Consider the following 13,697-nt stretch of genomic DNA (forward strand, 5'->3'; position numbering starts at 1 on the left):
AAAAAAAAAAAAGACATTAACAGTACACAGTCTGCTGGTTGTTTCACATTATTTCATACTGTAAAAAGGGGGGGAAAAAAAGTTTCTACTACCGTGAAGTTAAACTTGGAGGATATTCTTTTCCCCGTGAGAAAAAGAACATTTGTCCTATCTTATACAGGATGTTCTGCCCATGCAGTTACATTAAACTAGAAAAACACTTCCAACATAGCTCGCAGTTTATAGCAGCAAAACAGCACTTGACCAGAAAAGCTTGTTGAAGTGTTCCTCCCCATCCATCCTCCCTCACCCCCCATAAAATAAGCTACATCATTAATCACTGTCATTTTGCTGCCTATATAACTACACTGGGGCTTTGTGACTGACGTAACTGTTGGCAGTCTAACCTTGCCATGCTAATCACCAACATAAGTATCTGGGAAAAAAACTGTAAATTAGACCTTTCCTTGGCAAGCACTTTAAGGAAATCTTCATCTGGGAGTACTACAGTACTCGTTTACAACTGGCTACCTCCAACAGCTGCCTTTGGCCAGCAAGGTCACAGGTCCACAAGCAGATGAGCAGCTCAGACAGCTTGTTCCCACCCAAAGAGAAGAAGGTCTCCCTTCATTTCCTTGCTCCAGCTTTGGTACTCCAACATAATTCCATGCTCTGCTTATGGTCTGTCAGCCCGTTCACCTTCCTAACCTGGAACAACCACAAGAAGTCTTCTGCAGAGCGGTGCAATCAGCTCAGAGCAAGATGAGCACCAAAGTCCCCCAGCAAAGTAATCTGTGGCCTGGTCTGAGAGGAGCTGAGCTGAGCTGTTAGAGGCCTTTCCGTCTCGTGGAACTGCCACCTCCCTAATTTTAAACGCTATCCAGGACAAAGATTTAGTGTTAGCTCCGACACAAGTCCTTCAGTCTCTGCAGCATACAGCTCATTTGCACAACGCTGTCTCATCCCCAGAGCAAAAAGCTCTGTCCCAGCTGGTTCTGAATAACCCAAGGGTCTAACAAGCACTTCAAGCAAGCTTAAGAAAAAAGAAAAGCGATTTCATACCCATCTGTCCAAAAATACCCCACGCTACAGGGTTTTTAGCTGAGAGTATTTATAGAATGTTTCCCTGATGAAATCTAATACCACATGTTACAGAAGCTATAATTAAGTTATCTCGAGTTTTTAAGTTAATATGGACAAAGTTTTCCTTTGGCTACAACACCCAAGTGGAAGCACTTAACACTGACACTTGCATGGCTAAAATAAAAGGCCTATTATTAAATATGCCAGACTGCAGAGCCAGCAGTGGGCAAAAACACAGAACAGGAAACTGCAATAGCTGAGATGGCAACCTATATATATAGGCAGGTTTCCCCAGATAGCCAGTAAGATCAAAATTCACACCTTTTTGAAACTGTATAGTTCTTCACTGCATTCATCAGGTAATGAACAGGACAGAGGCAAAGACACAACCAACTCCCAGTTTATCTATCTCCTAGTCTCAGTGATGAAAAAGCAAAAGTGTCTGATGGGAAGAGCAACAACCAAGAGACTGTGTCAAGGGAGACCAAACTCTGGTCCTGAACTCTGGAGACCGATGGAGGGACCACAATGATGCCACTTGATTTTCTTCCACCTCCCTCTTCGCTCTCCATGCAGGAAAGCACCCATCTTAGATGTCTGAGATTCATGAAGGACTACACATGTGAAATTAAACAGATGTAATCACTTCATGCACTCAGCAATCCCTAAAGTCATCATGTACGTGCTATAAAGTCTACAAGGTCTAGGCAAGACATTCCTAAACCACTTTCATTGCTGTTCTGACAAAAAATAAAAATAAAAATACTGCTGTAATACAACTGGAATAAAGAAGTTTTCAAAACAAACCCACCTAATAATCATTTGAAAACAACAATACTTTGGTCTACGTACATAAAAACAAAAAACAATTAGTTCAGGAAAATTAGACAGACGCCTGCTTGCTTCAGTGCAAATACAAAAACCACATCAAGTGCCTATTAGGTAGGGGTAGGGACAGAGCTTCATTTGCTTTGCACAGTCAGAGTCACAAGAGACCTGGCTTTTAAAGTAATACGGCATTTTTACCAGGAAGACAAACTCAGTGGATTCAGTGCTGTTAATCAGAAGTCATACATTTCAACAGAGGATAGCAGATTTGGTCAGAATTCTACAAAGGATGGGCTTTCACGAATTACAATCAGAATCACAATCAGATCACTTTGCTTCCCTGATTTTGACCACTTCAGCAAGCTCTATTTAAAACGCCCTGTGACCTCACTGTGCTTCTTTTAAGAATTTCAAATACAAATCAGATAGACTGGAATGCAAAGCACAGAAAAGTATTAACAACAATATCCCTCCCCAAATTTTAGCCAAGATTTGAAATATTTTCAAAGCATCCAGAAGTCTTGTGAGTTGTCTCACTCATCCTTCCTTTGCTGCTTGTACCCCTGAAGTTTGCTTCACCTATGGCTCCGTTCCATTAAAACGCCAGTCATTTGTCCTGTCACCCTTGTTTCACACAGCTCTGGTTATAAGCCACTTTTTCACCACTTCTTTCACTGTCTGTGAGCTACTGAAACGTACTGACCTGCAGAGGGTCCCATACCATACTGATATCTTCAGCGACCATGCTGAATCCTTGTCATGTCCATGTGTTCATCTCCCAAGATATCTGCAGAGCTAAGATGGGCTGTCTTATTTTAATACGTGGAGTAAGGGCAACAGAAGAAGAGAAGTCAGACAACTCATACCTAAGTTTAAATCCGAACCAAAGCTGCTTTCCCCAAAGCAGATTCCACTCAGGAAACCACAACAGTGGTAAAAATACGTCAAATTACACAACAGAGTACTTAGATATCAAGAGAAAGACCCCTCAAGAAACAGAACTGTTTTATTAATGATCATATTTCAGTAACCTTTCCAAACCTGTGAGCAGAACCTATACTATAAATCTGGGGCTAGTGGCCTGACTTGGAAGCGGCTTTCTTGTTTCATACAACACAGCTCAGAAACCCTTGAAAAAAAGACAACCGGCCAACAGCAAGCAAAGGTGTTCTGCCAACATTTCGTCCCACAGGAACACTCAAAAGAGTTTGTTTTGCAATGTCTTGGGAGGGCTAGAAAGAAAAGAACAAAGACTTTAAGAAAAAAACAACCTTCTCACACACTTGCTATCCACTGTGTAATTTACAGGGACACCAGAAAAAAATTAAGCTATGTTTGTAACCTTAAAGAAGTTATCAAGTGAAACAGCAGGAGATGTCAGTTCCAGATGGACTTTCTTTTGATTCCACATTACCCCCCCAACACACACACTTCCATATGTGTCTTGGAGAAAAGTTTTGAGAGTCCTCTTTCCACTGCCTCAGGAAATATAACTAGTTAAAAGCCACGTATTTTGTTCCTCAACATGCCAGCTGAATGAAACTCCCTACTACTAAAATAAATGCAAGCCAGCAAGTGCATTGCTTTAATTCTTTCCACATTAATATTCAAAGGAAACCTAACAGATACAAAGGTGAAATACATTGCTAGTATAGTCAAATATGCAACACGTTAACAGTATCTGACCAAGCAGCAGATGTTTCCTCCTTCTATCACCCTCAGAAACACATTTCAGTGAAAGCCACAGTTTGTTGCAACTTGATTCCCCAGATATTTACTTCATCTTCAACCAAAACTCCAATGATTTTATGCTTTTAAGTGTTTAAGCAGCTTCTAAGTATTTATATACAAATAGTCATTATATGCACACACCTTAGTAACTTTGCAGACTCTATTCAACTTTATCTTGTTTTACTCTACCTTTACCTGGTCCAAATCATTCAACTTTCAACAGCAGTGCGTTTTATTTTAGGCATTGATATGTGCACATGCAAATACAGCAAACCTATCAAGTGTGGATAATCCCATATATATGCCACAGTAAGAATAAGGAGTCTTTAAGAGTCATGTCCTGGTATCAACACGTTACACCAGACAGAATGCTGCTAGTATTGGCAATCCTTTAAAGCACCTGAAAACAGAAGTCAGAAGTGATTTATCAGAAAATTTTCCCCAGTGAATCGGTGCTTCATGAAAACATAAAATAAGAAAATGCTAATTCCCAATATGAACAAACAGAGGAAGAAAAGCAAGCAAAAGTATTATCAAGTATGGTCACTGCACGACCTAGGGAATCTGAACACAAAGGTTTCTTTAAATTCATAAAACCATTTTTGAGCTGCTGCGTGTTAAGTGTTAGCTCTGTGTGCGTATATGCTTTTTTTTTTTTTTTTTCTTGTTGCCTAACTGGACAAGTTTTTAAACAGTCTTGTAACTGCTGCAGAAGAAACTCTGTAACGTGGTAAATCCTGAAATCCAACTTCTACTCTTGCACAAAATACATATTAAAGTGATACATTTTCAGTTTCTCCTCTAACAAGATTTCTTCACAGTGAAAGAAATAAGGTCCACCAGCTGAAGCTATTAGGCATACATGACTCTTAAGCCCATAGGTACAGAAGCTTCTGGGCACAGAAGAGAGGAGAATGAAGACACTCAAGATTCTGTCTATAATTACTCTAACACTGTAAAAAAACAAACAAACAAACAAACAAAAAAAAAAAAACATGGATATCTGATTTCCAAGTTATCCAATACTGGATTGATAGTCACACATCACTTTGATGTGGATTGGCATTTTAATGCTTGTAATGACAAGAACTTCCAAGTTAAATACTTCTGAATACCATTAAGTGCTATTTAGACAGTCTCATCTGTTGCCATGTTGGGAAAAGTTCCCTTTATAAGCACAGAAATATGAAATAATGTTTCAAAAAATCACTGGTGAACCACATTAATGATTTGCCTACATGCCAAGTCAACATAATAGTTGCCTTTGGATGACACTGCTTTGAACAGTGCCTAAATATAATGACTTATATAAAGGCACGTTTAAAAATAATTTGTCTTCCTCCTCGTACTCCAGACCTTGCCTCTGCATGCTAAGTAAAGGGTGGGGGTAGAACAAAATGAGAAAGATGGGTGACATCTATTCTAGCATCACACTCCCATGCAGGTATACTCCACCATGTTGGTATATCAAAATAAAAGTGACATTGGCCCAGGCCAGCTACAGAGTTATATCAGCATGACCACATTGTGCAAGTGTCCAGAATCGCTGTACTGGTCAAGTTCTCTGTATTGGCAAGTCCCTCCTTCCACAGAAGGAAAAATAATAACAAAAATTGACCTATCTATACAACTGGGTAGAGCTCAGTGTTATGTGTGCTGAATATTTCACCTCCCCATCTAATTTGAAGTAGCGTGCTCCAGCTTTGCTCCCATTCAGCAAGGAGGCACTTCCAAAGCCAACACATGCAGGCAAAAAGCTGAAGTGGGAACAGATCCTGTACAACCTGGCTTCATTCTGGAAAACATTTTGCATTCCTTGAAATTAGCCTGCTTGTTTTATGAAATGTTTGGCTTCTCTATCCTGTTAAAAAAAAAACGACACCCCCATTCAAATACACACAAAACAAAAAAGCTTCTCTAATGCAAATTAACGTTTGTTCTCGGAGGAGGATAGAGATCTTTGTGGCAGCCATTAACAGCTCAGAGTGTCCTTCTCATCACCCCTGAACCCACCCACTGCAAAGCCCTTCACAAAAGGCCTAATCTAACATTTTCCCTTGTTTGCAATCTTGAGGAACAGCCACATTCTCATGGAAATAGTTGTTACACAGCAGTCTGTGTGGATGCAGCTCTATCAATTTTTTTAAAAGTACCACTTTAAAATAACTTGACTCCCATCCCAAGCAAGAAACACTAACATGAAAATCCTCTATGTTGTTCTAAAGTTACACCGTTGTAGCTGGTGCAAAATGGATGGAGCAGCGTAAGATGCCTGTGTAGACGAGCCTGTAAATCGCAAGCATTTCAGGCTACACTTGCCAAACTGGTGCTTATGGTTTAAATGCAACTTTTCTGTTAAAGCAACTTCAAAGGTAAATTTCTAGGAACTGTGTATCTTCTTTATTAAGACTATACTCTTGATTAATACTAGCCTGCAGATACTAGAGGGAAACAAATTTTTGAGAACAGAACAGACTTTTCCCCGCTCTGCAAACACAACTGAGCCTGTCATCAAAACCTAAGCCACAACTTAAAAAAAGATAGAATAAAATAAATCATCAGTAGAACCATTTTGTTAACCATAAAGTATTTCATGAAATCCAATTTTATTTTTCACAGATTTGTATGGCCTTGTTTTCAGTTAGGTCACTCCATTAATTCACCTGCACTGACACAGCAGAAGAGAGCTCCATACCCACATGTTAGAAGACACTGCACCCAAATGCGAGTTTCAGTTCTTTTATTGACCCATCAGAAAGCGTCCCAGCTAAAGCACATCTTGTTGAGTTGTAACTGAAGACGAATACTAACACTTATTTCACCACTAGTGACTTTTCTTTGCTTCTCTCAAAATTAGCTTTCTAGTTACCCTCAAGTAAAAAGAAGATAGGTTACTTTCTTGGAGGGGAGAAACTCAAGAGATGTAGAGCAGAGTTCACACCAATTCAGGTATGAAAAGTTGGTTTAACTACTAAGACATCCAAAACCCTCAAATCACCAACTAGCACGCAGACTCCTGGAAAAAAAGAAATGGAGCTTTAGCAAGATTTTCCCCAAAACACTTCATAGTGATTTTATCAGCAGAAGTGGCAAGACCTAAGATGTGTAATATGTAATACATTAAACATTTTACTGTCTGTGGCACACTACTTTAAGCTATTTAGAGCAGAAACATGAATCAGAAGCTTGCAGTTGCCTCCACTAAGAAAAGTAGGGTGATCTATGCCAACCCATACTCAAAATTACAGTCTCTGTTCTAAAATAAGTTTGGTCATATAGTTCAAGTTATGACTAAGCTGCTCTGTCTTATAAAAGAACTCGGATCTGCAAGAATGTTTCCACAGTTTTAACAGGCAGTTAAAGCATTTTGTAGGACAAAAATATGAGGGGAAAAAAAGTTAGCTTTTTTGCCTGTTTGTCCATTTGATATCTAATCTGCAGTCTGCAGGTAAAGTCTAATTGGTTTTGAGACTAGAGAAAGAGTATATAAAATTCAGAGACGTTCACTCACAATCACTTCTCCACACACACACCTCCACGCTGCACATGCCTTCATCTATTTCAGCTGCTAATGACTACAAGAAAAAGGTGAAGAGTCAGCCTAAATTGGTTCAGTATTTATTCTTCACAGCACCACAAGCTTTAATTTCAGCTACTCTTTGCATAACTTCAATAATAAACATGGTGCTCTCTGTATTTGATTCTTAAACCACCCATATCTGAAGCACAATGGGACGTGTCACAGACACTTGCTTTGCTGCCCTCATAATACGGTTTAATTATGATGACTGAACTAACGGGCTCACATCATAGACTTTTACAGGTTGACCCCATGTCATCCTGATGTATCATTTTGCACCAGTTCAGTGCTGTAAATCAATTTAAGATCTCCAGCAGGTTGAAAAGGCTGGTAATGATGCTTTCTCTGCAGTCTCTGGGGACTCCACATTATACACAACTTACATTATTTATAAAGCTGAGATGATGCCTCCATTAGGCTTGGTAAGACTACTCAAATAAGCTTTTATTTTACACACACAGCCTGGACTTCACAGAGCACACCACTGGCCATATGTGATATACAGCACATTAATGCTTCAATTTAAAAAAAAAAAAGTCACAAGCCCTTCATTTTTGAAATTTAAATCTTTATACCAAGCAACATAACTCACAACTTAATCCAAATATATTGCCACTATTCTAGAACACAGTAAATACTTTTCTGAACCTTTGTATTACTTGTGTACATTCAACTCCTTACTTTGTGTTCAGACTACAGAGGAACACCAAACCTAAACTCATCAGCTTTCAAACATCTGATTTGATACTTAATATTTATCCAGAAACAGAAACATCTCCATCTGCTTATTCAGTCACTTTTCTCAAATGTACTGGATCATCACATCTTCAAGGGTAGACAAAAAGGAAAGCTGAACAGGACAGAGTAGGAAAAAATGTATTTGATTACATACCTAGCGGTTGACGGGGCCAAAACTGAAGCAAGGACAAATCCCTACCCTTAGGGTAACCCGATCATGCCTGGAACTGATCCTTTCCAGTAGCTGTGGAAGGCTTCTGGATCACCCAACTGAAGGGAAATTTCTCTCAAGCTCCTACTTACAGCCTGAAGTAAGCTGCAAGGATTTGATCCCTCTGACCTGGGCAAGAACTCCAAAAAGGGCTAGGGAGCTTTCATCATCATACTAACGATCTCCCAGTCCCAGTGAAGAAACAAGTACTCCAAACTCGCACTGAAATCCAACGGGAACTGCTAACAAGCTCCACAGCACTGCTCTCCGATTCAGTGGAAAAATAAAATGAACATTAATCAGTTGCAACTAACAAACTAATCTCCTGTAATTCAGCCGAGCAATTACGGACAATTAAAAGGAAAAAAAGTCGATGTTGACACCCCAAGTTCCCTCACATGATTTGCTCCTATTGTTTGACAGGACAAGGTGCAGACAGCCACGGGAGGACCAGCAGAATGTGCTACAGACACACGCCTGGGGAGAGCAGCAGTCTCTGCGGGCTGGCTTAGCTGCAGCTTTCAGTCTTATCCTCCAGTGCTGCTTAAAAACACGCTGAACTACTGGGGGAAAACAAAACGAATCAAAGTTTTCTCTTTTTGACTGCTCTCCTCTGTGCAAAAGAGATTTGAGGTGTGAGTTATGACATGCGTGAAACAGAGCTATTCCCTCAGCACGTTAGTTTCTGGATGTGGTATCTTTAAGCGCTGACACCCATTAAACAATGCCATGCTCCACGCAGAGATCTTTGCCATTTGCTTCTATCTGGAACACACATCTACTCCCCACCTCCATCCAACAATCCCTCTCCTTCCCCAAATAACGCCGAGACCCTGTTTTACATGCAGCGAACGCCGTTTTTTTCCCCTAAAATACACCGAAATAACAATTACAGCTTAAAGATCATCTGTATACCGGAAAGGCAAAGTATAAGGTCAGACCCCGCATCTTCTCCAGACTGATCTGCTAACAAAAGAGCAAGCACAGCAGTCCTTCCTCAGCCACAACTCCCACCGACTCCAGTTGACAAGAAATAAAAATAAAAAGCCGGGATTTGGCCCATTTTTTGGAGGCGTGACGGAGTGTTTCCCCAGCAGGACGTTTCCAGCAGCCCCGGGGAGCTGCGCTGGGGACAGGAGGGCTCGGGCACACGGAGAAGAAACGAGACGGAGGAGGGGAAAATCTCGGGCATCCAAACAGGGAGGAGGACAAAAAAAAAAAAAAAAAAAAAAAAAAAAAAAAAAAAAAAAAAGTGAACTTTGCTTGACCTCCGAGCAGAGATTTTTCATTTTAAACGTTAATTAGAAAGAAAGAAAAAGAGGAAAAAAGAGGGGAGGGGGCCGCGCGAAGAAAGGGCGGCAGGGAAGAAGGGCGGCGAGGCGGGCCAGCCGCGCTCCCTCCGAGCCCCGGGGCTTTTTCCCCGCAGCACACAAAGGCAGGAGCCTGCCCTGCCCTGCCCTGCCCTGCCCTGCCCCGAGGGGTTGGGGTTGGGGTCGGGGTCGGGGTTTGGGGTCCCCTTCCCTCCCGTCCCCCCGAGCCCGCGGCGGCGGCACCTACCCAGAAACTTGGAGCCCGCGCCCCGGCGGGCCGTGCCGCCATCATGCCGGCGAGGAGAGGGCACCCAGCCGCTTCCCCGGGGCCTCGCCCTGCCCGGGGACCCCCGCTGGGACGAAGGCCGGAGGGGAGGACGAGGAGGGCGCAGCCGCCCGCTGAGGCTCGGGGCCGGCCAAGTTGTCGGAGGCTGCGGGGAAGAAGGGGGCCGGGCCGGGCCGGGCCGGGCGGGGGCTCCCCGCTCGCTGCGCCGCCGCCGGGCAGCCCCGCGCTCGCCCTGCCTCCGAGCCTGGCGTCAGGAGCTCGGAGCCGCCCAGCTCGGACGGATGGACGGACAGACAGACGGACAGACCGGCAAAAGGGATCCTCTCCCAGCGACCGCCCCCCGGGCTGGGCCGGGCCGGGAGCAGGGCGAGCAGCGGCAGGCTGGCAAGTAGCCCGAGTCGTTGGCAGCGCGCTGCTCGCCCCTGGCTCTCGCAGGGGATTCACCCCCTGAGCCCCCCTTAATGCCGAAGGTGAAGGTGCGTGAGGTTTCTTCTGTAGGGGAACGAGGTCTCACCCCTGCGGCCCTCTGACATGGAGCCAGACCCTGAATCCGCACGCATCTGCTCCGAGGTGGGTCCAGCTGAATGTGTGGAGCCCACTTCGGGGAAGGTGAGCTTCGCGACCAGCTGTGGCTGTAGGAATCTTCACTCAGATGAGCACAGCACACGTATGAGTGTAATGAAACATGTTTTTTTTTTTGTTTTTTTTTTTTTTGTTTTTTTTTTAACAAATACCTTGGCTTTCACCCAATCATCATTCCTGGAAGGAGATGCGAAGCATGAAGTGGAAGACTTTTCTACATGAGAAAAGATCACGCGTGATGCATCTGTACTGGCATAATCACATCTATACCTACACCAGTACACGTTTTTGCCTGCATAGGAAGCCCTATGTATGGCATTGACCTCGTTTTAAAGCACAGAGAGACTGAGGCCCTGCAGATTACGGGAACAACAGCAGTCCTGGCTTGGCACATCCATCCTCCCAGGTGTGCGAGGAGTCTGAAGAAACAGAACTGAAATGGCCCAAGGTCAGGAGGAGCACAATGTAACTGAGATACTATCAGTGTAATGAAGACATTTCCAAGCAATGCACAGAAGAAACAAGAGGCTGTTACTGTTTTTGTACCCAAATCAGGGCCAGGTGTCTGGGTGCAGCAGTAGTGACAAGCCCCAAGAGCAGCACCTCAGCGCTCCAGTTTCACACAGAGAAATACGTGGAGAAGGCCTGAGATGGGCAGCAGGCTCCGAGCATCTACTCAGTGCACGGTTCACACTAAGCAGATATGACAAGACGATAATTAGGGGAGCACTGCAGTTTGTCAGGTGTCTTGTTAGAACCACATTTTTACCTCTTTTGTTGTTGTTAGGGTTGACTGTTTGGTTCGCTTCGGTATGAGAGAATTAAATTATTTTCTACTTAGACTGAGGCTTGGGGAGGATCGCATTAATATGGTCCTTTACCTATAAAGGGCAACAAAATAGCCTGGTGTGGCCTTTTGCTGATGTTTAATAACCTGAACGGCTGTTCTGGACAGGGTTGGTCAGAGGTTTGGTCAGAGCTGGCTTGGTCAGTTGTGAGGGAAGACCTGAGAACAAGCAGAAACAGCGTGCCGCTCCTGGCAGGGCTGCCTTTGTACACAACCAAGTCAAAACTGCAAGTCTGCTGCCTGCTTTAAGACGTGCAACTCACAGGTGACTGTCCAAACCCCTTACTCCATGTGAGCAGTATCAACAAGTGTCTTTCTTACCTGGGAATTCTGCACATTCAACGCCTCCATCTCCATCAGCTACTTGTAATACACCCTAATTAAAATGGAAAGCAGAGAGCACAAGGGCACGTATATCCAGGAATATGGCTTGATGCTACTCCTACAACAGAGATCCTCCTCTGCATAGGGCCGAATAATTGTGCTACCTGAAGATGTTACAGAGGACATTATTTCTTTTTTCATATCCTACTGTGCAATGACATTAGTGTTCAGTCTACTGCAAGAAAACACAACGTGGGGCTAGGAGCAACGAAGAAGGAGATGAACAGTTTTTTTTGGAAACAGTCTGACTTTTCATCAGATCAGGTGTAAAATCAAATGAAGCCATCAGTTATAAGGCTCATAAGCCTGAACTTTAGTGGAATTGGTGCACTTATGCAGATAAACTTCTAATAAGATTTTCAAAGGCAACATTAATCTCTTAGACACTTTTAAAAATCTCACCAAGCACCTGCCTAATCACCTTTAAAATCTGCCTCTCAAAAACAGCTTGTTAGAAGGCACAGTGCTAAGACACTCATTATATCGCATATTTTTATTCTATTACATCACAAAACAAATATCTAAGAAATGCTGTGATGACAACTGCTACCTCTACTATTAGCTTTTAATCATCCTCTAAAATCAGAGTTTATATGCAGATTATGATTTAGTATTTCTTGTTAACTTCAGCCAGGCAGCATATGTTTCATCTGGCTTATTCACAGGGGTTCCAGGGCTAGCCAGTGCCTTCTGGAGACAGTTTAGCACCAAACACAGTAACTTTGCTTCACCTTTATGTTCACCAGGTTTGTGCCAGAAACTAGAGCTTCGTGGCTAATTAAATTGTATCAAACACATAACTTATTATTTACATTAAAATCACTAGAGTCACTTTCATTTTAGCCATTAGAGTGTTGCCCTAGCGTGGGAAAATATGAGCAGTATTTTCTGAGAGGAGAGGAGCTCTGTCAGGAAGAATAATGGCTTTCTAAGGATACTTGATTTCATAATTTCCTTCTTTCCTGGGCTGGCTGGTAAAAACAGTACTTATCAGCCTCTGTCCTCCACGGCTTGTCTTCTTCTTTAAATAGGTGAGGTATTAAAGAAGCCTCCCACCCCAGCATTATTAAAAGTGGATATGCAGACTGTTCAGCAGTTACACAAATCTGTTTGGGAAAGATGCCTCGGGCAGAAGACAGCATGTGGGAGAAGGTAAGAAGTATTTTTAAGAGGTCATCATAACTGCAAAGAGCTCAGTACAGTTTTCCAAACCCCTTTGGGTACAAGGCACTGGCTAGCCCTGGTAGCACAGAGTTGGCTGCTGATTTCCACTGCCGAGAAAGGTGCTTGGGTCTGTGCTGGGCCAAGGTATTTCAGCCCTGCACAGCAGCAGGAGTGCTACGGTGCACATGGGGTGGATGAACTGTGGCCTCCAAAGGCCATCTGAATGGGGCATCAGAATGACAGCAGCCGCTGAGATGTTCACCTGACGCCCTGTCCCCTTTAAAGAGGACACAGTGGCCCTCCTCTCCCCCCTTTTCCCTGCTGAGTGCTCTGCTGGCACCTGCAGGCAGCTGGGGCAGGGGGAGAGAAGGAGCACAGTGCCTCAGCAGCTGTTCTGTGCCAGAGGTTGATCTGACCGCATCCTCGAGCATCAAGATTCAACATCGCTTACCCTGAAGAGAAGCTTTGAGCTGGCACTGTGTAGGTTGCACACAAACCTAGAGGAAGTAGGCTATAAAGGCCTTGCAGATAGATGTTGTGAGGGTTTTCTGTATATGCCTTCTTCAGTATGTCCAACCATCTACTAAAATGAACCCTTCATGAGTTTGTTCCTGTAGAGTCAAAAGTCTGCTTGGGATCTACCTTTGCTTCCTTACTCACTCACATATGCAAAAGAACAAAGAACCCACTTCACTCTAACTTAGAAGTTCTCCTAAACTGGCCTACCATGATTAAGTGGCATTTATAGAGAATAAATGTGGAGCTGATAATTTCCAAAATTATTATATGTATTTTCCTCTGTTGCATTAAATAAAGCTTCTGCTGTAAATCTGTCTGAAAATGCCAGAGAAGTCTTTGATCAGATTGAGCAGGCATTCATCTTTTCCACCCTTGAGATGATGGGATTCAGACCAAAATTCATTACTTGCCTGAGATTAATGTAGCTGGCTAAAGCTGCCAAGATCCTTATTAAA

The 13,697-nt window shown here is 43.2% G+C and overlaps 1 protein-coding gene across 3 annotated transcripts in view; it reads right to left on the reverse strand.

Annotated features, from left to right (window-relative positions):
* The window catches only part of SMAD1 (SMAD family member 1), a 46,823-nt gene extending 36,912 nt beyond the window's left edge, over positions 1-9,911 (reverse strand). For 2 of the 3 annotated variants that reach the window (XM_032186989.1, XM_032186987.1), the window contains exon 1: positions 9,708-9,911. The gene's annotated coding sequence lies outside the window, so the exon portion shown is untranslated. Of the gene's footprint in view, positions 1-9,065; positions 9,089-9,707 lie in introns of those variants that run through there. The other variant, XM_032186988.1, reaches the window with a different exon arrangement.
* Positions 9,912-13,697: the final 3,786 nt, after the last annotated feature.

This window comes from Aythya fuligula, chromosome 4, assembly GCF_009819795.1.
Source record: "Aythya fuligula isolate bAytFul2 chromosome 4, bAytFul2.pri, whole genome shotgun sequence".
In the NCBI taxonomy this organism is placed as follows: domain Eukaryota; kingdom Metazoa; phylum Chordata; class Aves; order Anseriformes; family Anatidae; genus Aythya; species Aythya fuligula.